This window comes from Bos grunniens, chromosome 6 (assembly GCF_055505025.1).
Source record: "Bos grunniens cultivar Pamir isolate PY7600 chromosome 6, Bosgru_T2T1.0, whole genome shotgun sequence".
NCBI lineage: Eukaryota > Metazoa > Chordata > Mammalia > Artiodactyla > Bovidae > Bos > Bos grunniens.
Window position 1 is genome coordinate 106,733,150 of NC_141170.1, and position 25,258 is coordinate 106,758,407.

Here is a 25,258-nt window from a genome sequence, read left to right on the forward strand (position 1 = left end):
TCACTCAAGCTTCACAGGCAGGAAACGGAAGCACGTAGCTGTGGTCCGCGGGACAGAAAGGCACAATTACTGCTGCTGCTGGGAGGAGAGGAAGCTTTGCCCTGGATTCCTTCATGAAGCACTGGCTTCCCAAAGTCAGCTCAACTGACCTCTCCATGTGTGGGAGAGGCAAAAGCCTAAACATCTCCATGACTATGCCTGTCAGCAATAGCAAACTAATGAGCCTAAAAATGGCTTCCTCCTCACTTCTGCCTTCCGCCGTTTTGTGTAAGTTCAACTTATTGTTAGCGCCTAATTTGTACTCAGAGTCCTAACTGCAAAAGACTCTGAGTAAATGTATCGATGCCTTTCTGGTTTCTAGCGTATACATGATGACATCCCAGGAGGAGGGGATACACCCTGAGCAGGCCAGTCCTTCGTGTTCGCCATTCCATTACGTCATGGTACCTTTTGTACTTCACGCTTGAATGTTCACTCGGAAAGGTGATACTTCTTATGGGTAAGTCTGGACAAGTAGAAGGTTTGTCTGAGGTCTTTTGGGGTTTGGGTTACCGACATTTTTTTCACGTAATTAATTGCCTGCAGCATTTAGAAGTAAGGTGGACTTCACCGTCAGATACCTAAAAGCAGAGTGGAGAAAGGACTGAAGTACCTCAGAGTCAGAAACCCGAAGGGTGTGTGTATGTTTTTTTCCCTCCAGGCTCCCAATAACCATGTGTCACCTACAACAAGATATCTAACCTCTCTGGGTTTTTCAGTGTTTTTTCCACTATAACAAGAATAATGGTTCTCGTCATTTCCCTGCCTCTAGGGGTGTTGTCAGAATTAATGAGACACCAGGGTGAAAGCTTTCCACTTACTTTTTTCCCTTAGAGAATGCAGAAATGTAAATAAAAGTAATATCTCTATTTTGTGAACACTTTTTTTTCCTTCTGCATGTCTTAATAACATTCAGAAAAGATTTTTTGAAGCAGCAGCAATTACCGTAGGTGTTACATATAATAAAGGAACTGTATCTGCCAGGAAAAACAAAGGAGGAACCAAAAGCTTGAGTCAGAAAAATCTGCTCCTGGCTTACTCTTTAATGGAATCAGTAGGAGGGCTGGGGTAATCACAAGTAAAATATTGCTGTAGAGAGAGCATATGAAAGTAGGAGGACAAGCCACTAATTGAAGTTGCCATCCTAAAAGTAAAAAGAGAAAAGAGATGCTGACTCTGACATGTTGCCGAGATGTTCTTAGTCATACTGGAGACAAAAGATGAGAGTTGGAGGTAAAAATGTTTGTGGATTATGGTTGAACCAGTCAAAGCAACCAGAAGAGTCTCACTGCCCAATATATCCAGCTAAGAGTTAAACTTTGATGAGATAAAGATGTTCTCAGCAGTGTCTTTGATTAATTAGCCATGAATTGTCTGTTAACACCGGCAACACATACTATATCAATTCTGTCACTTTCATGGAATACAATTCTCTGGTTTTGATTGATGTAATGATGTCAGAAATCCACATCTAAAAAGATTTATTGTCCATCTGTAGGTGATAATTTCTAAATAAAGCCATTCTCAGGGATAGAAAATAGTCCACTTCTCTTGTACGTCATGAGTCCAGGCACAACTTAGCTGGGTCCTCTGCCCTGTGTCTTAGAGTACTGCAGTCAAGGTGTTGGCTGGGATGCATTCTTATCTGGAGGTCTGAGTGCTAAAGAATCGACTTCCCAGGTTACTCAGAATGTTGGCCAAATGTCTTTGTGGTTGTAAGGCTGAGGGTCAGAGACTTTCTGACCATGAGCTAGAGACTTCCCTAATTCCTAGAGGTAACTGTCATCTCCTAGAGGCTTCCTGCAGCCTCAAAAGCCATTTGAGCTTTTCTAGCCTGACTACGACTGAAGCGACTTAGCAGCAGCAGCAGCCTGACTCCTTACTTTATTAAACTAGCGAAGACTAGAGTGATATCGCATCATCTTTGCTGTACTCCGTTGGTTGAAAGTAAGTCACACAAAAGAGAAATGTATACAAAGATGTGAACATCAGGAGCCATCTTAAAATCGGTCTGTCTCAATTGGTAAAGAAAAACCACTCTGAGGCCGTTGTGACTTTGAAAATTTCCAGGATGACAGAAAGAATCTGATCTAATCTCTGCAGACTATGTTGCTTTGATTGGACTATGCTTGAGTAATTTCTTCATTCATGGGTTGAATAGGGAAGGGAACCTACACATACTATGTGGATAGAAAGTAAAGAGGGATAGGATAGGGTTAGGTGGGAGATTGAGGATGCCTCCCAAGGAAAATCTGTATTATTGATACTATGCAGGAAACCGATGTTCATATTATGTTGTTTATAGGACCTGTGTGTGTGTATACACACTGTCCTGTGCTGTGCTTAGTAATGTCCGACTCTTTGCAACCCCATGGACTGTAGCCCACCAGCACCGTGGGCTGTCTGTGGGGATTCTCCAGGCAAGGGTCCTGGAGTGGGTTGCCATGCCTTCCTCCAGGGATCTTCCCAACCCAGGGATTGAATCCAGGTCTCCCGCATTGCAGGCAGATTCTTTACCATCTGGACCATCAGGGAAACCCAAGAATACTGGATTGGGTAGCCTATCCCTTCTCCAGGGGATCTTCCCAACTCAGGAACCAAACCAGGGTCTCCTGCCTGGCAGGCAGATTCTTTACCAACTGAGCTACCAGGGCAGCCCATATACACACTACATAATGTATTTATATATAAACATATATTCATTTATGTTCAATAATTGCATTATCATATATGAAGAAAAGTCCACACATAATTATGATACATCTGTATTTATCAATTGCACTCACCTCACACTCTAGGAAAGTAATGCTCAAAATTCTCCAAGCCAGGCTTTAGTAGTACATGAACCATGAACTTCCAAATGTTCAAGCTGGATTTAGAAAAGGCAGAGGAACCAGAGATCAAAATGCCAACATCTGTTGGATCACTGAAAAAGCAAAAGAATACCAGAAAAACATTTACTTCTGCTTTATTGATTATGCCAAAGCTTTTGACTGTGTAGATCTCAACTGGAAAATTCTTCAAGAGATGGGCATACCAGACCACCTGACCTGACTCCTGAGAAATTTGTATGTGGGTCAAGAAGCAACAGTTAGAACCAGACATGGAACAACAGGCTGGTTCCAAATAGGAAAAGGAGTACGTCAAGGCTATATATTGTCATCCCGCTTATTTAACTTATATGCAGAGTATATCATGTGAAATGCCAGGCTGGATGAAACACAAGCTGGTGTCAAGATTTCTGGGAGAAATATCAATAACCTCAGATATGCAGATGATGCCATCCTTATGGCAGAAAGCAAAGAAGAACTAAAAAGCCTCTTGATGCAAGTGAAAGAGGAGTGAAAAAGTTGGCTTAAAACCCAGTATTCAAAAAACTAAGATCATGGCATTGGATCCCATTACTTCATAGCAAATAGATGGGGAAACAATGGAAATAGTGAGAGACTTTAGTTTTTTGGGCTCCAGAATCACTGCAGATGGTTGCTTGCAGCCATGCAATTAAAAGATGCTTGCTCCTTGGAAGAAAAGCTTTGACCAACCTAGACAGCATATTAAAAGGCAGAGACATTACTTTGCCAACCAGAGTCCATCTAGTCAAACCTATGGTTTTTCCAGTAGTCATGTATGGATGTGAGAGGTGGACTATAAAGAAAGCTGAGCATCGAAGAATTGATGTTTGTGAACTGTGGTGTTGGAGAAGACTCTTTAGAGTCCCTTGGACTGCAAGGAGATCCAACCAGTCCATTCTAAAGGAAATCAGTCTCCAATACTTTGGCCACCTGATATGAAGAACTGACTCATTTGAAAGTCAGTTTGATGCTGGGAAAGACTGAAGGTAGGAGAAGAAGGGGACAACAGAGAATGAGATGGTTGGATGGGATCACTGACTAGATGGACATGAGTTTGAGTAAGCTTTGGGAGTTGGTGATGGACAGGGAAGCTTGGCATGCTGCAGTCCATGAGGTTGCAAAGAGTTGGACATGACTGAGCCACTGAACTAAACTGTTTTTAATATTATATTACATATACAATATAGTATGTATATTACATATACAAATATATAGCATGTAATATGCATCATAAAATCTCTACATTATATACAATTATACACAAATACACACACCCAATATTTGACATAATTGGTCTATATCAATTTTAAATAAGAAAAAGTAAGCATTAAAAATTGTTGTGACATCAATCAGTATTTTATAATCTTAGCTAAGGATGTATAAATTTTAAAAGAGTAGGAATAAACATGCATTTAGATGAAAACTTTATGTTTTCAGGCCTTGACAAATACTAAGAAAGCATGAGTTTCCAAAATTAGATCAATTATCCTTTATGCACCTAATGATATATGAATTGAAACACTTAAATGTAATACTGGCTTAACAATGCTTCAAGTAAGCACACTGAGCATAATTTAGTGGCTCTTTGGAGCTATTTTCTTATCTTAATTTTTTGCATGCTTTTGAGAATGGAAAGTAACAAACTCGAAAAGTCTATTATATTTTATAATATGAATTTGAGAGAAAAATGTTTTCATTCATCACTTTTAAAATCAAGTCATTTAAAAAGAGACAAACCGAGGGGCTCCCTGGTGGCTCAGTGGTAAAAATCTGTCTGCCAATTCAGGAGATGTGGGTCTGATTCCTGATCTGGGGAAATCCCGCATGTGGTGGAGCAACTAAGCCTGTGCCCCACAACCGTTGAGGCGTCGTCTAGAGTCCAGGACCTACAGCTACTGAGTCCCGTGTGCCCTAGAGACTGAGCTCAGCAATAAAAGAGCAGCCCCCGCTCTCCACAACTAGAGAAAAGCCCGCACAGCAATGAAAATCCAGCACAACCACAAATAAAAAAGAAAGAAAGACAAAAAAGAAACAAATGAGAATTAAACCCATGGTTTCAAATCATAGCATGGAAGGAAACTTCTGAGATGGTCAGAGAAGCATTGACTGAATCTTGAAGAACAACCATTCTCACAGAGCAGTGACATTAGTGTGGAGAAGGGGGCCGGAAGAATCCTGATAGCATGCTTTCTGTCCTCTCAGTGCTTTTTTCCCCTTTTTTAAATTAATTATTTATTTTACTTTACAATATTGTATTGGTTTTGCCATACATTGACATGAATCCGCATGGGTGTACATGTGTTCCCTGTCCTGAACTCCCCTCCCACCTTCCTCTAGGTCATCCCAGTGCACCAGCCCTGAGCACCCTGTATCATGCATCAAACCTGGACTGGCAATTCGTTTCACATATGATATTCTACATGTTTCACTGCAATTCTCCCATATCATCCCGCCCTCGCCCTCTCCCACAGAGTCCAAAAGACTGTTTAAAGATCTGTCTCTTTTGCTGTCTTGCATACAGGGTTATCATTACCTTCTTTCTAAATTCCATATATATGTGTTAGTATACTGTATTGGTGTTTTTCTTTCTGGCTTACTTCACTCTGTATAATAGGCTCCAGTTTCATCCACCTCATTAGAACTGATTCAAATGTATTCTTTTTAATGGCTGAGTAATATTCCATTGTGTATATGTACCACAGCTTTCTTATCCATTCATCTGCTGATGGACATCTAGGTTGCTTCCATGTCCTGGCTATGCCTATGCAAATTTTCTGGCAATTGTTATACCAGTCCCAATAAGAATTCCTGTTTTCCCTTCCCTATTCCCTTTCTCTCTTTCCCAAATTGCAAAGTTGTTTAAAGTAGATTGAATATAGAAGTTTGAGTTAAAGATGATAAAGAGGATTGTGGAGAAGGAGGGAAAGTGCAACATTCTACTTTATTTCTTTCTCCATCTCAACTTAAGCAGAAAAAAAATAAACCACAAAGACAAAACAACTAAAACAAAACATTTCATTAAGAAGAGCTTATGGAAAGATGCCTGTACTGCATGGCTAATGTGAACGATACAACTGACAGCTGCTTTATAAGAGCAGAATAATTGCTTTTGAGTCCCTTTCTCTCCTTAACAAGTATAAATACTTGTTTTGAGATTCTAAAAGATCTAGCCTGGCTTTAAGCCCTTTGTCAAGGAAAGAAAAAAAAAACAAAAACAGTCTGGTTAGCTGGGCTTCAAGGTCAAAGGAGGTATGCCTGGCTTCCATTTAAGAGTTCATATAAACAACTCCTTTAAAAATTACTCCTATTCAAACAATTCACACATCATTTGATTAAGTGCTTCAAATAACAAAAAAATGGAACGGAATCAGCTTCTTTGATATTATCAATGTTCTATGATTTCAACTATTCAAACTGGCTGCAAGAAATACTTAGATAAATGAATAAATAATTTTTAAAAAGAACCTCTTGAGATAGTTAAAAAATGAGTTTTGGAACAGAACCTAGGTGTGGTGGTCGGGAGCAACCTGTGTTGGCTGACCCTAGCTTCTTACAGAACACTCGGCTTACCCAAACTTGGAATCGTCTGCATTTAGGTACCGCATGCTCAGTTCTTTCTGCCAGGACGCTGCTGGTGTTGCTCTCCCTCACTGCGCTCTATGCTGGTGGCCTCCAGGTGGTCGAGTGCTTCTATTTAGTTCAAATGTGTCTGTTTTACGGTGCCTGACTAAGGCACCGTTTAATGAAGTATTATGACTACACCAAAGTTGTAGTTGAGGAAAACTCAAACAAAACTATGAGAAAGTATATAATATACTGGTGGTCCTATTAGTTAACTTAAGCATACATGGATAGCTAATTACCTCTTCTTGACTAACTTGTAGTCTCTTCACATTAATATCATTTATTTTTCATACTACATACATTCAACCAATATTTGTTGAATGCCTACTATGTGTCAGATACCGTTCCAGGTGCCTGAGACACAGTGATAAGTGAACTGGACTCAGTCCAGTCTGTTCCTCAGGAAACATAGCCTGAATTGGAGAGAGGCATACAGTAATCCAACAGTCAGACACAAATGTAAAAATCACAATTCCACAAATACTACAAAGGAAAGGTGCAGAGGTAGACTTTTCAGGGCGCTGAAAAATAACTGCCTTGATTGTGGGTCTTCTTCTGACTATAGCCGGGCAGTAAGTTTTCACCATCTTGATTCTGCTTATGCGGGTTCCTGACCTATTTCACCCCCCACTACTTTTCCCAGACTCCACCCACACTTTGAAGACTCTGGCTTCTCCACCCCTTCCTCTCTAGTCTGAGGTGCCTCTCAGCTTTCTCAATCAGAATTCCTCCCCTCTCACAGACTCTGAATCATCTTGTGATTCAGCCTTCAACTTGACTTTTAAATCTTTCTGTCTCAAACAGTGCACAGTGGCTTTTTTCTTTGGGTCTTGGCTCGTAGGGGCTGTGGGTTAGGGAAAATGCCCTCAGGATACTATTTAGAAAGAGAGGACGAAAAAATATTCAAAATATACACAAGTAAATACCTTAAAGGATACTCCAGCCATATTAGTAAAGCAAACAGGTTCAGAAAGAGGGAAAGTGAGTGAAGTTTAGGTACAAAGATAGAGTTCAAAGCAATCAGAGATGAGCCAGTTCATGGGAGTACAAGGTCAGGACGGTAACAAGATGGATCCTTAGTTCCATAACTACATGAATATATGAAGTTCTAATATGCCTCCTAAATATTCTAATGGTTTCCTGTGTCAGGAACAAATCCTATTAGACTCCCTTTGATAAAGTAGGCAGAGCAGGTGACTGAGGGTGTTTAGGAGATGAGGGAGAATGAGGATCAGCCAAAACTCCTAATAAAGACTTTTAAAGATCATTTGGTCCCGAAAGTATCTAAAGCTTTTGAAATAATTATCCTTTAATGCTGGATTAAAAGTAAACCCCTTTCTCAGAATACTTTGGGAAAGAGAAGGCATGATAACTGTATTCAAATAATTAAATACATGATTGTAGTAGTATTCAGAAACATCAGGGCAATTGTTCAAGACTCTAGAGGACAGAGGTAGAATTTTGTTCAGCAGAGAATTTTCTGACAGTGGAAGCTGTTTGAAAATAGAAGTAGTTACCATATTAGGCACCTCATGGCAAGGTTCAGAGGCTGCCTGGCCTTATCAGTGGTGAACAGAAATTCACACAGCAGCCAGAGGTTTGAAATGAACTCTCAGCTTTCGTCCCACCCCACGACTTCTAGTGTGGACACTCCCAATCAAAAAAATCTTAAGAGGACAATGGTTTTAAAATATTTTTTAAAGCACACCTTTAAACCATTTAAGAAGAAGTAACACAGCTAAAAATGACTCATTTTGAATTTTAAGTTTCTATAGTGAATTTTTCTGACTTTATATTGTACATATGAGGCTGGTATGCTTTAGGAAAGGAGTTGGAGGTTGAATAAAAAGTAGGAAAGTATTTATTTTTAACATATAATGTTCTAAATGATGTTTTGTTTTGCTGAAATTTCATAAATTTAGTTCTCAACTCGGTTATAAGCCATAAATTCAACTTACCATTTCACACAACACAGACATCATGTTTTTTGGCATGAAGCATGGTTATAGTAGGTAATGTAGAAAAATTTGGAAGTGATTGCCTCTCTTTCTCTCCAATGTTGACTGTTAAAGATCCAGCAAATACTCTTTAATTAAGATAGACTCTCCAAAATAAATCCCTTTCTGCTTGAGTTGTAGCTTCTGGAAGATAAATAATTGAACACAGTCACTGATGACTAATATATAACACTATATAAAATGGCATATCATAAAATGACAATTCAAGCTTTACAAACTGCTCATTTCTATGATTTATATAGCTTTCTGAAGGTATGCTCGATGCCTGAATTTCTCTTTAATGCTCATTCAAGCAGTGTTTGATTTCCTACTATGTGCAAAGCATTATTTTAGATACTCTAAGAAATGTGAAGATGTATAAAAGATGTATAAATAAAGTATTTTCCTTTCTAGTGGTTACAGTGTTACAGTAGAAAATAAGACAAACACGCAGAACTAGAACTTAAGGTAGTATCAGATAAGCACATTAATAGTAGTGTGAACCAAATATTCTGGAAATTAGAAGAGGATATGCAGATGACACCACCCTTATGGCACAAAGTGAAGAGGAACTAAAAAGCCTCTTGATGAAAGTGAAAGAGGAGAGTGAAAAAGTTGGCTTAAAGCTCAACAACTAAGATCATGGCATTTGGTCCCATCACTTCATGGGAAATAGATGGGGAAACAGTGGAAACAGTGTCAGACTTTTTTTGGGTGGGCTCCAAAATCACTGTAGATGGTGACTGCAGCCATGAAATTAAAAGACACTTACTCCTTGGAAGGAAAGTTATAACCAACCTAGACAGCATATTCAAAAGCAGAGACATTACTTTGCCAACAAATGTCCATCTAGTCAAGGCTATGGCTTTTCCAGTGGTCATGTATGGATGTGAGAGTTGGACTGTGAAGAAAGCTGAGCACCGAAGAATTGATGCTTTTGAACTGTGGTGTTGGAGAAGACTCTTTAGAATCCCTTGGACTGCAAGGAGATCCAACCAGTCCATCCTAAAGGAAATCAGTCCTGGGTATTCATTAGAAGGACTGATGCTAAAGCTGAAACTCCAGTACTTTAGCCACCTCATGCAAAGAGTTGACTCATTGGAAAAGACCCTGACGCTGGGAGGGATTGGGGGCAGGAGGAGAAGGGGACGACAGAGGATGAGATGGCTGGATGGCATCACTGACTTGAGGGACATGAGTTTGGGTAAACTCTGGGAGTTGGTGATGGACAGGGAGGCCTGGCGTGCTGCGATTCATGGGGTCGCAAAGAGTTGGACACGACTGAGCAACTGAATTGAACTGAACTGAAGACTTCTTCTTAAAGGGAAAACTCAGTTGGGCTTCATGGAGGAAAGAGCATTTGATTGGAGCTCTCAATGATGAGTAGGATTTCATAAGTAAAGATGGGTGTTAGATTTTTATGCAATGACATGAGAAAAGGCAGAGGAGAGAAATGTAAGAAGTAGCAATTAGTTCAGCTTAGTTGGATTTTTTACAAGGGAGTAATATAAAATATGTCTCAGGGTAGATCTAGCATATGCTTGCAGCATCGGGTTAAAGGGTTTAGATTTGAGTTTAGAGAATGGGATGACTGAAATAGTTCTTTAGGAGGCTCAGTCTGGGAACAATGTTCAGGGAGAGAGATGTGAGTAAAAGTGAAATTTGGGGAGGCTACTATGGGAGAACAAGCATGAGGAAAATGGTAGAAGAAATGGAACGGAAGCTCTGGGTGGGAAACATATTGGGAAGAGTGAATCTATAGAATTTAGTGTCTGGGGTTGGGGGCAGTGCAAGCAAGTTGGAGAAGTTTATAATGATTCTGAGGTTTTAAGACAGAACTACTAACCAAACATTAATATATTAATAGAAATAGTGAAGAGAGGATAAAATGTTGGCTTGGGTTTCTGAATCTAGATATCATGATTTTGAGATGCTGATAATATGTCCATAAGAAAAATTTTAAAGCATAAAAATAAGGTGATCAGGCCCTGAAATAGGACATACTAGGGCTTGAATGCTTCCTCTATCTACCATAAAATAGATAAATTGCTTTACCTCTCTGAAGTTTAGTTCCCTTTTCTGTAAAATGGGGATAGCTTTTTCACCTAGTCATAGGTTTGTATGTAGATAAAATAGTTTACACAAAATTCTTCTGGGGCTTGGTATAATGTGTCTCAATAGCAGCCAGCTGTTCTTGCTCATAACCCTGTTGTTAAGAGGAAAGTGGAAATGTGGATCTAGAAGCCAGCACTAAAAGTGTAGCTTTATATCGTCTTTGGGTTTTTTTTTTTTGGATTGGTAGACTCATTACTTTATTTTTTTATTTTTTATTTTTTTGCTATTTTTTTTAAATTTTATTTTATTTTAAAACTTTACAATATCGTCTTTGAAACATGACTGGTTGATGCCATTTTAATGGATGACAACAGATTATCAAACCTTGGGAAAGTAGCCACAGTTAGGAGATGGGAAAGAAGAGGATTCATGAAAAGTATCAGAGAAAGAGTAACAGGAGATACTAGAGGGAAAATTCTTAGAAAATTCATGGAAACCTAAATAGATGCATTTTTAAAAAGAACTTGTAAACAGGGTCTGATTTTGCTAAAATCTTAAGAAGGATGTGGGTGGATAGGAGGCTATTGAATTATTTAGTTCATCATATCATTCGCACTTATCAGAGGAGTATGTCTCTGGATTTTGGCCCTTGGCAAGACTTCCTGCAAACTGTATTTAATTGGTGGCCTCACATTCAGAAGCTTTGATTATGCCTGTCATTCACCACCTCATACCTGAAAGTCTTAATCATCTGAGTTAAGCCATATTCTAGGTTGAAAATTTCTAAAGCCTTCTAGAAACCTTCCGAAGGCATCAGAGATTCTTTAACAGTAACCATCATTCTTATGTTTGGTTAAAATGAATGTAATACTTATACTTTGTAGCTGATTGGCACTTTCTACATTTAATGCATTTTTACTTAGACTAGTCAATTTTATTCTTACAACTACCTTATTAGTAAGGTAGGGGAAAGTATTATATTTCCCCATTTTATATGCAAGGAATCTGAACTTTCAAAATGAAAGAAAACGAATACATAAAAACACCTGGGGACTGAATGTAATGCATAGTCAAGGATTTGCACCAAAACATACACTGATCCATTGCCTTCCTTATTAACCTTCTCTTTCCTTCTTTGAAATCCTTCCCTGTATTCTCATTTAACAAGGTCCTCTCTTCCTTCTAACATCATTCTTTTACTTCTTATTCTCCTCTTGACTTTGTGAGTAATCATTTCAGACCAGAGATGTGAGTCCAGGGTTTATGTTTTATTTGACGTGAAGAAGAAATGATGTGCTCTCTATATAAACCTGATTTTGGCTTTGATAAAGAAAAGACAGAAAGAGAAAGGTGGGGGAAAAAAAAACAACCTCATGATTAGGGGCTTAGCAAAAGCACTAGATAGTCTTGGTTGTCATGGAGACCACGACAGCCACTACTTTATATGCAGATAATGTGCAGGAAGGGTAGACAGGAAGATTAGCTATAGATACAGCTCTTGAATACTGAAATGGAAGCAATAAAAAAGCTTCTGGCCTCAGGAAGTAGGAAGAACTAACACAGGTCACAGCAGGAGAAGAGTCAGAACCAAAGGTTGAGGTAAAGGGTTTATCTAGGATGCCCAGACGGGCAATGCCCATGAAAAAGCTTGTGTGGTAGTCATTAGTGCTAATTCCCAGGTTTTTCTGGATCTCGTTCTCTAAAATGCACGATAGGACTAATACTTCTGGCAGCTGTGTGTGGGAGAGAAGCCACATGACTAGTTCTGGTCAACAAGTTAAAAGAAGTGGCACGTGTCATTTTCAGTGTTAACATTTAACTGCTGGTACAAGCTGAAACTCCAATACTTTGGCCACCTGATGCAAAGTGCCAACTCATTGGAAAAGACCTCGATGCTGGTTAAGATTGAGGGGGTGACAGCAGATGAGATGGTTGGATAGCATCACTGACTCAATGGATATGAGTTTGAGCAAACTTAGGCAGATAAAGAAGGACAGGGAAGTCTGGTGTGCTGCATGGGGTTGCAAAGAGTCAAACACAACTGAACAATTGAACAAGAACAACAAGACCCCCTAGAACTCTATTTGCCTTCTAGCCCAGTGACTGGCGTCATCTATTAGCTTGAATCCCTGAGTAACTGTGATGAGTGAGCTTCACAGTTGACCCTCAATGGGTGTGCAGTGTGAATAAGGAATGCGCCTTTCTTATTTAAAACTGCTGTAATTAATTTTTTAGATTAGTTCTATTTCTTTATTTAACCCCAGTGTTACCTATCAGAATACCTATAGCTCAGATGGTAAAGACTCTGCCTGCAATGCAGGAGAAACTGGTTCGATCCCTGGGTTAGGAAGATCCTCTGGAGAAGGGAATGGCAATCCACTCCAGTATTCTTGCCTGGAGAATCCCGGGGATGGAGGAGCCTGGTGGGGCACAGTCTATGAGGTTGCAAAGAGTCAGACACGTCTGAGCGACTACTACTACTAGTGTTACCAAGCCATCCTGGCTGATACAGCTGGTGAGTGGTAAGGGAAATATGGCAGGCTGTATGTGAGAGGGTATGTAATAAACCACCCCCAAACTTAGTGGCATAAAATAATAAGTGTTGTATTACACTCATGGATTCCATGAGGTAGGAATTCAGAAAGGCAAAGGGGGGCTAGCTTTTCTCTGGCACATAGTGGCTGGGACGACAAGGATGGCTGGGGGTTAGAATCCCCTAGGGACTTCTTCATGCACAAACCTGGCAGTTGGGCAGGATGACTGAAGGACAGGTGAGGCTGGGCCTGGCCACAGAAGCACCTACCCATGTGTGACTGCTCCATGTGGCTTGGGATTTTCACAGTATGGGAGCCAGAATTTGAGAGGAAGCATCCTGAGAAGGAGCATTCCAGTAGGCCTGTGTGGAAGCTCCATGGCCTCTTACTAAACACAGTGTCAGATCTGTGCATTCTATTAGTTAAGAGAGTCGTAAGAACAACCAAGAATCCAGTGTCAGGACGTGTGAATCAGACTTCACTTTTCCATGAGAGGAGTGGCTAAGAATCTGTAGCCATTTGCAAAGTTATTGTGGAAGGGTAAAGGAAAACTTGCACAATCATGGAAGCAAACGGATGTGCCATGTGGTCAAATTACAGTTCAGGTCATAAAAACAAGATCCCATCTCTGTACAGTGTTCTTCAGTTTATAGTACATTTTCATTTGCTTTGCCTCATGCAATCCTTCCAACAATCCCATGCTGTAATGTAGGACTTTTATCTCTAGAATATAAAAAATTAAAACTGATGCTTTTTAATAACTATGGAAAATCCTTAAAGAGATGGGAATATCAGACCACCTGACCTGCCTCTTGAGAAATCTGTATGCAGGTCAGGAAGCAACAGTTAGAACTGGACATGGAACAACAGACTGGTTCCAAATAGGAAAAGGAGTATGTCAAGGGTATATATTGTCATCCTGCTTATTTAACTTATATGCAGACTACATCATGAGAAATGCTAGGCTGGATGAAACACAGGCTGGAATCACAAGATTCCAGATGAAACACAAGATTGCTGGGAGAAATATCAATAACCTCAGATATGCAGATGACACCACCCTTATGGCAGAAAGCGAAGAGAACTAAAAAGCCTCTTGATGCAAGTGAAAGAGGAGAGTGAAAAAGTTGGGTTAAAACTCAACATTCAGAAAACTAAAATCATGGCATCTGGTCCCATCACTTCGTGGCAAATAGATGGGAAAACAGTGGAAACAGTGACAGACTTTATTTTTTTGGGCTCCAAAATCACTGCAGATGGTGACTGTTGCCATGAAATTAAAAGACCCTTGCTCCTTGGAAGAAAAGTTATGACCAACTTAGCATATTAAAAAGCAGAGACATTACTTTGCCAACAAAGGTCCATCTAGTCAAAGCTATGGTTTTTCCAATAGTCATGTATGGATGTGAAAGTTGGACTATAAAGAAACCTGAGCGCCAAAGAATTGATGCTTTTGAACTGTGGAGTTGGAGAAGACTCTTAAGAGTCCCTTGAACAGCAAGGAGATCCAACCCATCCCTGCTAAAGGAAATCAGTCCTGAATATTCATTGGAAGGACTGATGCTGAAACTCCAGTAATTTGGCCACCCAATGCAAAGAACTGACTCATTGGAGAATACCCTGATGCTGGGAAAGATTGAAGGCAAGAGGAGAAGGGGATGACAGAGGATGAGATGGTTGGATGTTATCACCAACTCAATGGACATGAGTTTGAGTAAACTCCGGGAGTTGGTGATGGACAGGAGTCCTGGCGTGCTGCAGTGCATGGAGTCACAAAGAGTCAGACATGACTGAGGGACTGAACTGACTGACTGATAAAAGAGTAAGATAAATTCTGAGAGGAACCAGAACTAAATAAATACCATACCACTTAATGAATAGCTCTTTACGTCTATCTTCTAATGTTTCCCTACACCTTATTCTGAATTAAGCAAATAATACTGAATACTTACTAGATATGAAGCACTCTCTTAGGTGCTGTGAATATGCATAGACAAGCAAGCTATCTTTGTAAGCTAGTAGAGAGGACAAAGTTAAACACAGAAAATAAAACAAAAGAGGTGACTAATAATTGCCCAGTGACAAGGACATACAGAGGGACATTTAGTTGGGACTCTGTAAGTATTTTTAAGCTGAGTTTTAAAAAATGAGAAATATTTAGATCGGTGGGAAAAGGGTGGCCAAATTGCTCCAGTGTGAACAAAATGTGAACTTAAACATTCAGAGTTCCAGAAGACTAAACAGTGGCTGGAGTATAAAGCAAAGAAAGAAGAGAGGAAATCTCACATTGCACATTAGTCAATTCACCTTAAATTGTCTCAAGGCTACCTTTGATATCTTTATTCTGAGAGCCATGCAACAGGAAAGATTAAAGTTTTCTCATGTATACATCATTTCCATCTCTGGGGCTTAACTCATCATCACTAACCTCTTCACGGCCTCATAAAGTTCTTCAAAGTCATCTTTCCATTGATGGCGTCACTCTCATTGAATGCTACTCTTTTTGGTTACAAACCGCTTTTCCTTCTGACAGAGTCTTTGTTAGGCATTTACCTCCTTATATAGACTAAAGCAGGAATTAATAACAATTTAGGTGGTCTTAAAATTTTCCAGGAAAACTTATTGAAGGAATAGAAGGTGTTATTACAGGAACAGATAGGGACTTGTTAGCTAATTTTATAGAATCACTCCTACTATGATCTAACTCTAAAATAACATTGAAAAAAGTCAAGCATATTCCTTCTAGGCCAGTTTCCAAAAGGATCGTTTTTCTATTCAGCCCTTAACACCCTTCTCTAAGCTGCAGCCTCTTGCCCCACCCTCTCCTCTCTCAAATGACTCACAATCCATTACCTACTTGTCTATTTCCTGTCACCCACCAGTAAATGCTCTTCTGATTACAACGGGGATTAAAAGCTTCGCACTTACAGAAAAATATTATCTCACCAGGATTTTGCTTTGTAACTTTTCATGACCACTAGGAGATAGTGAGCATGAAATGATTAAACAGAAATGACTTTGAACTACTGTTGTTAGGAATACTTAATGCATTACATTGAAAATATAATGGCACTGAGCACATGGATCTGGTTTCATTTTATGCTCCAACAGGAAATTACTTCCTCGCCGAAAGGCGTTTAAACCCTTGTGAAGTTCCCACAGCATGGAAAAGAATATTGGGTCCTGCAGAGACAATGAAACAATTAAAGCAGAAGACACTGATCTTGGCCCTAAGAACAAAGCATCATTCACGTGGCCAGTGTGTTAGAGCAGATATGACAAGCGCAGACCTTTCTGTAGAAATCAACTGATTCTGAGAAAATCAACAAAACTGCAGTATCTGACACATGATAGCAACCAAATGATTATCTATTAAGAGAAAAACCAAAACTGGAAGGCTATATTTTGGGCAAGTACATAAACATAATTAAAACCTGTTAATAAGAGCCTGAAAGGTTAAAAACAGATACCGTAGCCCCAACTTAGTAGGACAGTGAACCACCGGTGACATAGAAATAGAATTCAAACCCTACACACCATAGTAAATCAACTATATTTAAGTAAAAATAAAAAAGAAAGAAATAGAATTCAGTCTAGCAACAAGAGTTTAAAAAAATATCAAATCCTTTATGAGAATGTGCTAATATATCATGTATGCAGAATGTATATATAAGGTTACATGTTAAACTTGGCGTATTTCTCATAACAGAGTATGGAGGAGCATGTGTGTTCAGCTGTGTCTGACTCTTGTGACCCCATGAACTGTAGTCCACCAGGCTCCTCTGTCCATGGGATTTCGAAGGCAAGCATACTGGAGTGGGTTGCCATTTCCTTCTCCAGGGGATCTTCTCAACCCAGGGATCCAACAGAACATGGGTTCAGTTAATTTAAATAAACATTTTGGTCATGTTCATTAAGCTCATAATGAAACAACTCATTGTTTAACATGGATTCCTAGATGCAATGATCATCAGTTCAGTTTAGTTGCTCAGTCGTGTCCAACTCTCTGCGACCCCATGGACTGCAGCACGCCAGGCTTCCCTGTCTATCATCAACTCCTGGAGCTTACTCAAATCCTGGAGCTTACTCGGTGATCATAACTGCCATTAGATTTAAGATTCTGGTGCTTGGATTGGCAAAAGCAGGAGAAAGAAAGTAATAGAATTAGGTCTTTATGCTACATGTAATTCTGTTAAATTAGAGAATAACTTGAGGCTTGGACAGGTAGCTTGTCCAGCATTACCCACACTTGTCGAGGAAGAACGAGTCTCTAGGAACAGAACTGTCTGGTTCTAATGCTTAGGCTATTTCCTGAATAATGGAGAATAACGCTGCTGCTTCAAGTCCTTGAGCCTGTTCTGTGTATAAGGCACTACTCACAATAATTTTCCTAGTGGATAGAAGCAAAATTTCTGTATTTACACACTAAGTATTTTTGTCTAGACATTGGCCCCTCTTGATCGTTAGTTGTAATATCACACTATTTTTTTTAAAAGAATTATCCACTTGTGATGATAAGAGTTTACAAACAATGTTGCTGAAAATAACAATTCTTCACTTTAAAATTTAAGGAAAACAGTGCAATTGCATATCTATCAGCATGCTTAGAACTTTACTGTCTGGCTAAATGTAAAGTCTTATGCTGAATGTCTGACTGAAAACGACATTCAGCAAAAGTATTAAAGATGGTGATAAATATAATAAATTCTACCTTTGAAAGGTCATTTTGGTTCAGAGGAGAGCATCTTCGCTTATGATTACATAATTATGCCAAAATGTTTTTGCAAGAATGAATAGGCAACTATGTCTCCATCTTAAGAGTTATGACTTTGGCAAAATGCATAACTTTCAGGGACTTTTAGGATCTAAGGGAAAATTATTCTTTAGAACTGTAGACATTAATAATATCTAGTGGGAAAGATATTTTCAACAGTTAGCACTTTTAGAATAGGCATTAACTTAAATGTTTTTAAACTATTCACATAAAAGAAAATATATGTCAAATGGTCAAAGCAATGATTTTTCTTAAAGTCTTGCATTAGGGAAATGATACAGACCAAATTAAGTACGGAAAAATAAGCAAATTGCTTTAGTGTCTCTAGTCTCTCTCTTCCACTTTTGGCAGCATCTAATTTTATGTAGTTAACTTTAACGTTAAGTCAACCACTCATTCTTTTCCACAAATACACATGAAAGTCATATGGTAAATATTTTTTAGGGCATGTTTGATCTCTTGGACCAAATTCTTGACAAACTACTCCTATAATAGTCCCAAGAGCACTAAAGAGGTGTCTGCTGTTTTCAAGGGCAATCAGCTAATTAGCAGTGGACCTGCCGTGATCAATTTCAGGCATTTTGAAGTCAACCCCGACTGAAATGGACACACTGGATTATCTTGCTGAATTTCGCATAGCTAATTCAAATGCAGTTTAATGATTTACAGACAAAGCATCCCATCTTGTTAAGCAATGTAGGTGGACATCCACTGACTCAGGAATCGTGTCATTCAAGAGCAGCCAAATGTGTATGTATACATCAAAGGAAAGCATTAACACACTATGATAAAGATTAACAAGTAGTCTTTAAGACTAAGTATGTTGCAGATGTGTGTTTGTATCAGTAAATATATTTTGGTGCAAGCTTTTTTATATTTCTTGGTTTACTGAAGCATGTTAATACTGCTATTAGCATAATAATATTGGAGAAGGAAATGGCAACTCACTCCAGTATTCTTGCCTGGAAAATCCCATGGACTGAGGAGTCTGGCTGGCTATAGTCCATGGGGTTACAAAGAGTCAGACACAACTGAGCGACTAAGCACACATATAATGAAAATGTAATTCACATGCCTATATGTAACTTAAACAAGTTGATAAATAGTATCACATTGAATTGTTTTAAATTAAGAATATGCTGTGTATGGTTGTAGAAACTTAGATCATTTGGGCCAGAAGGAATACTGGTCTTCAGTGCTATAGAATAATGGGAAAAGGGAAGAAGCTGGGGCCAGGGCTGAGGAAATTCACCCCGTTTTGTGCCTGGGTTCCTGGCAGAGGGATGGCCAGCATCCAATATCTGCTGTTCAAAGGGTAATGAAGGCAGCCTGAGATCCTGGCTTGACAGAGTAAGGCAGGAAGGGTTTGCAAGAAGACCTGTAGTCAGCACAGTGTAGATGGCCGTGTCGTGGTTCCAGATGGCCTCTCCCTAGGCCAGGATTACAGAGAGCAAGATGCAGCCAGGACCCCACGCTCTAGTCTCAGTGGGAGACAGTGCTGTTAAAGGCCAGAAAAATCGCAATTGTTACCAGGGTTGTGGGCTTTGGAGTCAGTCAGACCTGGATTATAATCCTGGCACTCCCAGCTACTCATCGTGTTTTGTAACCTCTTTAAACTTAACCTCTCGAAATCCCAGCTTTATCACTGGTAAAGTAGAGCTAATAATATTTATTCCAAAAGAATTTTTTGGAGACTAAATGATGTATAGAATCTAATGACTAAGAGGAAGCACAGCAGGAATTAAGAATGGAAAGATAAAAAATGTAGGTTTGGAGCTGGACTCCTTGAGTTTGGATGCTAGTTTGTGTTTTGGGGGCAGTTTACCCTCTTTGGCCTCCGTTTTCTCATCTCTATACAAAGAATGCTAAGTAAACCTATCTTTAGGGTTTGTTGTTAGAACAGTGCCTGGTATATAGAAGTAATTAATGAAGTTAATTATTTGTAATGTTAAATCAACATACAAAATATTTTTTATTGTTGCTATTATTTTGGTTAATAGGGCCAGTCATATGGAGAGCTAAACATGGTGCTGATGAGGGGAAAGCTGACTAGCAAGTATCTGTGAAACCAGGGCTCTGTCTAGGTTGAAAAACCACAAGGCTCATCCTAGCTGGATGAGGAATCTGTGCTGTTCATGTGCTATTTGCTATCACCAAGAAAGAGCATGTGAGTAGTAGGACACACTGCTAAATGAAATGTCCACCAACTAAGACTCAGCAGGGTAGGGGAAGTGAGGAGATAAAGACCATGTAATTGATCAGCATTGTAGTCAAGGCTATGGTTTTTCCTGTGGTCATGTATGGATGTGAGAGTTGGACTGTGAAGAAGGCTGAGTGCTAAAGAATTGATGCTTTTGAACTGTGGTGTTGGAGAAGACTCTTGAGAGTCCCTTGGACTGCAAGGAGATCCAACCAGTCCATTCTGAAGGAGATCAGCCCTGGGATTTCTTTGGAAGGAATGATGCCAAAGCTGAAACTCCAGTACTTTGGCGACCTCATGCGAAGAGTTGACTCATTGGAAAAGACTCTGACGCTGGGAGGGATTGGGGGCAGGAGGAGAAGGGGACGACAGAGGATGAGATGGCTGGATGGCATCACTGACTCGATGGATGTGAGTCTGAGTGAACTCTGGGTGTTGGTGATGGACAGGGAGGCCTGGCGTGCTGTGATTGATTGAGTCGCAAAGAGTCGGACACGACTGAGCGACTGAACTGAACTGAACTGATAGTTTTAAGAAGAAAACCACATGGGTCTGCTTAAAATTTTGTTATTTCTTTCTCAGAATTACTGCTTCATTCCTGGCTTGTTCTGTGCTGCTAAGAGGCTCCTGAAGATGCGTCAAAATAAGTCATTCCTCACTGGGACCATCACTTTAATTGCATTTTTAAAAAGTGTATACTAAAGAACATGGTTATACACTCAGTTTCTCAGTGTCCTGGTTTCCTTAGCTATAAAATGGAGGGATTGAATGAGAAATTCTGTAATAACCTTTCAATTCATAAATTATATGATTCTATGGTCATATACCATATTTGGCATTCCTTAGGCCACCTTCAGAGACTAGGACATATGATTGTTGTAACCACCTTTTAATAAAGTTCTTATGGAACTCCATGTAACTAAAAACCTTTGGATTAGGTCCAGGGTCATTAAAATAAATTTTGTGATACAGTGGGCTCTATTCTATAGAGATTTTAGGTTATAACATGTGTGCTTTAAATAAAGTCATTTATAATGAACTAAACCCTGAGGGAGATCTGACTTTTTCAATATGTTCTGTCTTACCATGTTCTATTAGATGGTGGAAATGCCTACAAAGGAAGTTACCTTGACACTTACATCAGTGATTCCTACTGGAAGCTTCTCACTTCACCTCATTCTTTAAGTCTTTAGCTGTTCTGAATTCTGTGTCAGGCAAACTCTGAAGTACTCGGCTTTGTAGATATCACATGTCTCAATAATTATCATTACTTTTTCAAAAGCATTTTACTTCTTTCTCCTATAAGGCATTAAGTCATGGTAACAGTAGCTGACATCTCCTGGATGTGTAGTGTGTGCCCAGCTCTGTGCTCAGTGTGACCCATTGCATTTGCTCATTCAGTCCTCAGGAGAACCTTTCGAGGCAGTATCGTTACTCCCATTTAAGCCTTTGAAAGGTTGAAAGTCTTGTTCCAGGTCACATAAGTGGTTAAGTCAGCTACCAAGTTTATGCTTTTCATCACACAGCTTTCTTGATGAGCATGAGGAAGAGGCTGACAATGAGGATGTCAAAAGCTTTTGCATTTAGATATCTGATCTTCACTAAGAGAAAAATCTCAAGATACACAAGTGTACTTTATTTGAGCATTGTAGCTATTTTGTAGAAATTGTGGATTCTTTCTTATGGCAAATATTTTGCTTTCCTTAGGTCTGTTAACTATTTTTTCTCAGATAGAGTTTAAATCTATTTTTACAAAACTATAATTCATCCATGCTTTCAGAAAGTTTGGCTTATACAACTTTCTATTTGGAAATGGCTTATACAACTTCCCTGGAGAATCATTCCCTTTTATACTCTTGAAATATAAATTATTTTGAGTTCTCTCTATCCTCAAAGAGCTATTATTACTAACTGAATCTTTATCATCACAAATAGGCCAAAGGGTAAGAGGCTTTTATTGATACTGTTCATTAAAATATTCATAACTAGGAATTTTAGATGCATTCCCTGTTGAATGTAATCAAGCTATGGTTGCATTTGTGTGTCTTTTACCTACTTATTTTTCTTAAAAGTAATTTTCTAAAGTATAAAAAGTATTAGACTTTACACACGTATTTTTGTTTTGATATAGGATGGGTGATGGGAAGAGGGCATGTGATATAAGATTTTTTTTCCTCTGAGATGCCTGTCAATTAACTATTTAAGCAATAAATTGAGGCATTTGGGTTAGATATAGTGGTAGATACATGGGAATAAAAGAATATTTGGTCTCTAGGGCAACAGGATATATATTTAAAGGAATAAAGTGCAACTTGCAATGTGGCAAAAGAATACTGACATTACTATATGTTTCTAAAAGAGGGGAATTTGTGTAGGGTCGTTATGGAAGATAAAACAGAAAAGGTAAGAATTCATCTTGTGCATAAAGGGTGAACATGAATTTGATTATGGGAGGGATACAATGAACTAAAACCACAGGCAGGACCATGACATAAAGACATGCTCAGGATAGCAACTAAGTCCTCTTGGCTCACAGGGAAAGTATATGCAAAGGCCAAGTTAGAGACAAAATGAGAAGTGTAGCTTGCATTCAGATAGTAAAGAAGTTTGAATGATTAGTGATGAAACTGGATCCTAGTCAACAATTCTAATTCAATTCTAATGTAGGTGGGGGTTTCCCACATCAAATAATGTTCCAACAGCAGCTGGGTGTTTATAATTCAACTCCACTCTGACACTAATTACCCAAAGATGGAGTCAGATCTCACAGGATGAGGGCTCAGTCCTGTAAGACTGCCCTCTTCCTCCTACTTTGGATGTCAAATGCAAGTCCAAGTTGCCACCGATGCTTCTGATGGATCAGTTACAGATTGAATGTTCCAATTGCTCCTCCCTGGGTTTTATTAATTTGCTAGAGTGGCTCACAAAACTCTGAAACGTTTTACTTACTACACTACCAGTAATTATTATACAAGGATATACGACTCAGGAACAGCCAGATGGAAAGATGCACAGGGTAAGGTATGACCATGCCACCTCCGAGTGCTGCAGTCACTCCACACCTCCACATGTTCGCCAGCCTAGAAGCTTTCTGAACCCTTCCATTTGAGATTATATGAAAGCTTCATTACATCAGCATGATTGATTAAATCGTTGGCCATTGGTGATAAATTTGACCATTAGACCCTCTCCCTTCCTAGGAAATCAGGGGGTAAGATTGAAAATTCCACCCTCTATTTATATGTGGTTCCTCTGGCAACCAGCTCCCAAATCTTAGGTGCTTTTCAGAAGTTACTTCATTAACATAAACTCTGATGTGATTGAAAGGGCTTTGTTATGAATATTAGGACACTTGTGCTAGACACTTCCCTTCCAGGCGTTAGTTCCTATTATCCTCATGGGATTCATTTTCAGGGGGTGATGCTACATTACCCATTCACCAATGAGGAAACTAAGAGAGTGTGTTACTTGTCAGGGCTCACGGACCCAGTGACATCAGAACCAAGACCGAGTTCAGACTTGTGACTTGAGATACAGCACAGATTCCATCAGACTCTACTGCAACTTACAAAGAGTGGAAGATTCTCAATGATGGCTTTTTCAAAGGAAGGCAGACATAGGATGAGGGTCACAGTGAGAGATATTGCTCAGAAATTTGAGGATATTGAGTATTTGGGGATACGGAAATCAAGGTGCACAGTGAAAGACAGATCATTCCAAGTAGAGGGTCAGGGCGATTTGAACTCCAGAAAAAAATGGATAAGATATTTGATTTTAGTATCATATCTTCGCCAAGCATCATATCTTTCTTTTGGTGAAAATCATTATTCTAATAGGTTGGTGGTCTATGAAATACAATACATGACTTCATACATGTCTCTGCCACTTACTAAGTTGTTTAATCCTGAGTGTCGTGCCTGCTCTGCCCTCAACTGTAAAATAGGGATGATAGTTTCACAGTGTGTCTGTGAGGAATCAGTGAGTTAAACTGTAAAGTAATACTTAGAATGATTCCTAGAACTTAGTAAGCATTCAATGAATATTTACTAGTATACCTATCATTAATTATAGTAATAAGACAATGCACTTTACAGAGTATTTGAACACTTTGGGGTTGTCTTAGTCAGGGTTCTCCAGAGAAACAGAACCAATGCGACATATGTATGTAAAGATGTTTATCTTGAGGATTTGGCTCACACAACTGTGAAGCTTTAGTTAGTCCAAAATTCAATGGGGGAGGCTTGGCATGCTGGAGACTCAGAAGAGTTGCAGATCACGTTCAGTCAGTCATGCTGGAGATCCAGGAAGAGCAAATACAGCAGTTGAAGTCCAATTGTTTCTTGTTGGAGAGGTCAGACTTCAGTTCCTTTCTGGACATCAAGTGGTGGGATGCAACCCACCCACATTATGGAAGGCAATCTGCTTTACTCAAAGTCTGCCAATTTAAATGCTAATTTTATCCAATAACAGCCTCACAGAAACATCTGGAATAATGTCTGACTGATATCTCAGTTCATTCATGTTGTTATAACAAAATACCATAGACTGGTGGCTTAAACAACAGAAATTTATTTCTCATAGTTTTGGAGGCTGGGAAGTCCAAAGTCAAGGTCCTGGAATATTCAGTGTCTGGTAAAGGCCCTCTTTTAGGTTTGCAGTTAGCTGCTTTCTTGCTGTATTTTGACCTTCTGGGGAGAGGGAGCCAGAGACAGTGATAAGAGTCTCTTCCTCCTCTTGTATGTGTGTGGGAGCTCAGTTGTGTCTGACTCATTGAGACCTCATGGACTGTAGCCCACTAGGCTCCTCTGTCCATGGAATTTTCCAGGCAAGAATACTGGAGTGGGTTGCCATGCCCTCCTCCAAGAGATCTTCCCAGCCCAGGGATTGAACCCACGTATCTTGCATCTCCTGCATTGGCAGGTAGATTCTTTACCAGTGAGTCATCTGGGAAGCCCCTTCTTCCTCTTATTAGGGCACTAACCCCAACATAGAAACTCCATTCTCATGACCTCAATGAACCACATTACCTCTCAAAGGTCCTACCTCTTAAAACCATCATGTCAGGGGCAGGATTTAACATATGAATTTTGGGCAGGGTGGAGCATGAACATTTATTCTACAACTGATATCTGTACACTGTGGCCCAGCTAAGTTGACACATAAAATTATCGATCACAGTAGTA

General features: G+C 39.4%; 2 long non-coding RNA genes across 4 annotated transcripts in view; one reads left to right on the forward strand and one right to left on the reverse strand.

Annotated features, from left to right (window-relative positions):
* The window catches only part of LOC147371170 (uncharacterized), a 97,321-nt gene that overhangs the window by 67,069 nt on the left and 4,994 nt on the right, over window positions 1-25,258 (reverse strand). Inside the window, exons 2-3 of the long non-coding RNA XR_015165961.1 lie at window positions 8,474-8,656; window positions 2,826-2,965 (exon numbers count right to left, since the gene is read on the reverse strand). This is a non-coding gene — a long non-coding RNA (uncharacterized LOC147371170). The remainder of the gene's footprint in view (window positions 1-2,825; window positions 2,966-8,473; window positions 8,657-25,258) is intronic.
* Window positions 3-25,258, forward strand: part of LOC147371172 (uncharacterized) — a 64,536-nt gene continuing 39,280 nt past the window's right edge. For 2 of the 3 annotated variants that reach the window (XR_015165956.1, XR_015165957.1), the window contains exons 1-2: window positions 3-267; window positions 362-499. This is a non-coding gene — a long non-coding RNA (uncharacterized LOC147371172). Of the gene's footprint in view, window positions 268-361; window positions 500-20,657; window positions 21,120-25,258 lie in introns of those variants that run through there. The other variant, XR_015165955.1, reaches the window with a different exon arrangement.